General features: G+C 47.9%; 1 long non-coding RNA gene across 1 annotated transcript; it reads left to right on the top strand.

Moving 5' to 3' along the window:
• Positions 1-1822: 1822 nt before the first annotated feature.
• LOC142296627 (uncharacterized) lies at positions 1823-3081 on the top strand. Its single transcript, XR_012751661.1, has 5 exons — positions 1823-1897; positions 1991-2065; positions 2189-2260; positions 2576-2681; positions 2839-3081. It is a non-coding gene; the product is annotated as an uncharacterized LOC142296627 (long non-coding RNA).
• The last annotated feature ends 588 nt before the right edge of the window (positions 3082-3669 follow it).

The following is a 3669-nucleotide window of genomic DNA, read 5'->3' as shown; positions in this document are numbered from 1 at the left end:
TACGAACCCGTCCGGTACACCACCGGACCCGTGAGACTCTGTGTTGGTGCCCTGCACACTGAGACTATTGCTTTGTACGTCATCCCGAGAATGATTCCCGCGCTCCTGCTGGGTCTGCCCTGGCTACACCTCCATGACCCTGACATCAGTTGGCACTCTGGCGCAATCACTCGTTGGAGTCCGTTGTGCCAGGATACCTGTCTACAGCCTGTTCCTCGGTCCCTGTCACCTGGGCCTGTCATGTCACAACAGGAGGAAGAAGTGACGACGCAGTCCAGCGTCGTACCACAACTCCTGTCTCTTGTACCTGTGGTGCCACCAGAACAAGAAGAGGAGACGAAGCAGTCCAGCGTCGTACCACAACTCCTGTCGCCTGAGTCCTTGGTACCACCGGGCCCTGAGGAAGAAACGACGCAGTCTAGCGTCGCTCCACCGTTCCTGGCTATTGAGACTTTGATGCCACCGGCTACTGAGGATGAGACACTGTCCTGTACCCGGTCCGAGACGCCCGATCCGGTCGTCCAAGACTCTAGTCCTGCTTCTGACTGTCCTCCCCTTTCCGTTGCCGCTGACTTGGGTTCTCCGATACGGGACATAGTGGCCATGAAAACGGTCCGGGGTAAGCAGTCCTTCCTGGTCAATTGGGTGGATTGCGGTCCTGAGGCCCGGTCCTGGTTGTCCCGGAAGTACGTTGCTGCCCCTCTTCGGCGCGCCCACATGTCCCGTCCGTGGGGAGGGGGGCTTCAAGGGGGAGTACTGTCACGCTCCCGGTGTCTCGGCAGCCCTCCTTACCCACTGAGCTGGTTCCTGCATCGCACCACCGCTCCGTACACACTGATCCAGTCGCACCTGCATCGCACCACTGCTCCATACCCACTGATCCAGTCACACCTGCATCGCACCACTGCTCCGTACCCACTGATCCAGTCACACCTGCATCGCACCACCGCTCCTTGCTCACTGATCCAGTTCACGTGTCCGCCGGTCACGCCTGCCGCTCCCGCTCGTGCTCTCCTGTGTCCTGCTCCTGGTCTTATGAGTCTGACTCTGAGTCTTAGCCACATGGTTCTGTATAGGACCAGGCCGCGCCCACTCTCCTGGTCTTATAGGCCCAGTACACCTGCAGCAGGAAATGACATGAGGCTGTGCTGGGTATTTAAGACTGGCCTTGCCATGTGGGCGGGGCCTGATCAACGTGTCTTGAAGCCTTGTCTTTTGAGCTAGGTCCTCAGGTCCCCTTGTACTGTGTCCTGTTACCTGTACCAAAAAAGTGATTATTTATTTGATGGCGACAAAAGATGGTGGACGTTTCGGCCCAACGGCCTTTATCATGTATAGTCGCTCCACAAGAGGGCTGTTATATCAGAAGAGAAGAAGATAATGGAGCAGGATGGAAGGAGTACCACCAAGAATAGTTTATGATACAAGATTTTCCAGAGGATGAAGTCTAGAAGCAGGTTAGATTTCCTTTGGCTGGAAGGAATTTGTGTACATTTATTCCAATGGAAGAGATTTCCAGCTTTTATCTTTATATATTCATGTGGATCACATAGACGTTTGGGTGGTTGTAAGAGAACATGTAGATAAACACCATCTGATAAAGGCTCCTGCAGACTTCTCTCATGTGGAGGAGGAGGTTTTAGACATTGGTGGGGTGGATATTTTCCTTCTGCACGCCACCTTCCCAGGATATGGCCGTCAGCCATATCCTGGGAAGGTGGCGTGCAGGTAAGACATAACTACACCAGCGCTGCTGCTGAACTCACCCCTCCTCCACTAAACACCAAAGTTCTTTATTGCTTATGTAACGTTCTACCTACAGAAGGAAAATATCCACCCCACCAATGTCTAAAACCTCCTCCTCCACATGAGAGAAGTCTGCAGGAGCCTTTATCAGGTATATGACCCTAAGCCTGCAGCTAATCGAGTAGATGCCTGTAACATGTTTCTGCATTTAACCCCTTTATCACTATATGCAACCTAATTACAGATGGTGTTTATCTACATGTTCTCTTACAACCACCCAAACGTCTATGTGATCCACATGAATATATAAAGATAAAAGGTACTTGTAAAAGTCTCTTTCAACACTATATAAACCTGCCAAATATTACTCTATAACTGCCCAGCACTGTATAAGCCTATGAATTAATAGTACTAAAAAATGCATGATCTATTCTAATTTTAGCTGGAAATCTCTTCCATTGGAATAAATGTACACAAATTCCTTCCAGCCAAAGGAAATCTAACCTGCTTCTAGGTATGTGCATAGAGGCTGGAATATAGTAAACATTGATGTCTCTTTGTTATATATATATATATATATATATATATATATATATATATATATATATATTTTTAAAAAAAATCCATTCAAGGTGGATGTAAAGAAGATCTATTCAATCACTGCTCCCTATTGTTTGCGATATTCACCCCTTGAAATCGCCGGTGCTCCAACAATCCCATATAACACTGATTGAAATATTATTCCTAAAATCAATGATAAAGGTTCCTTATCTGTATACACAATAAACTTTTCATTTATAATCAATTAACACATATCCTTCCTCTGCAGACTTCATCCTCTGGAAAATCTTGTATCATAAACTATTCTTGGTGGTACTCCTTCCATCCTGCTCCATTATCTTCTTCTCTTCTGATATAACAGCCCTCTTGTGGAGGTATGCGAGAATGTATTACCCCTATATTCTGACTGTAACCGTGATATACTGTGAGCTTTTCATACTTTATAATACGCTCAGACATGGTATCTATTGTATATAGTTGTATATTATGTAATATATGTAAATATTGATTTCTTTATTTCTCACTTCACAGCGACTATACATGATAAAGGCCGTTGGGCCGAAACGTCCACCATCTTTTGTCGCCATCAAATAAATAATCACTTGACTGACGGCCATATCCTGGGAAGGTGGCGTGCAGAAGGAAAATATCCACCCCACCAATGTCTAAAACCTCCTCCTCCACATGAGAGAAGTCTGCAGGAGCCTTTATCAGATGGTGTTTATCTACATGTTCTCTTAAGGCCCCGTCACACTAAGCAACATCGCTAGCAACATCGCTGGTAACGAACAACTTTTGTGACGTTGCTAGCGATGTTGCTGTGTGTGACATCCAGCAACAACCTGGCCCCTGCTGTGAGGTCGTTGGTTGTTGCTGAATGTCCTGGGCCATTTTTTAGTTGTTGCTGTCCTGCTGTGAAGCACAGATCGCTGTGTGTGACAGCGAGACAGCAACAACTAATGTGCAGTGAGCAGGGAGCCAGCTTCTGCTGAGGCTGGTAACTAATGTAAACATCGGGTAACCAAGAAGCCCTGTCCTTGGTTACCCGATATTTACCTTTGATACCAGCCTCCTCCGCTCTCACTGCCTGTGCTGCCGGCTCCTGCTCTGTGCACAGATAGCTGCAGCACACATCAGGCAATTAACCCGATGTGTGCTGTAACTAGGAGAGCAAGGAGCCAGCGCTCAGTGTGCGCTGCTCCCTGCTCTGTGCACATTTAGCTGCAGCACACATCGGGTTAATTAACCTGATGTGTGCTGTAACTAGGAGACTGGGGGCTGGTCACTGGTTGCTGGTGAGCTCACCAGCAACTCGTGTAGCCACGCTCCAGCGATCCCTGCCAGGTCAGGTTGCTGGTGGGA

Source organism: Anomaloglossus baeobatrachus, chromosome 3 (assembly GCF_048569485.1).
Source record: "Anomaloglossus baeobatrachus isolate aAnoBae1 chromosome 3, aAnoBae1.hap1, whole genome shotgun sequence".
In the NCBI taxonomy this organism is placed as follows: Eukaryota; Metazoa; Chordata; class Amphibia; order Anura; family Aromobatidae; genus Anomaloglossus; species Anomaloglossus baeobatrachus.
The sequence above is the reverse complement of the archived record's forward strand: the minus strand, read 5'-3'. Positions and strand labels throughout refer to the sequence as shown.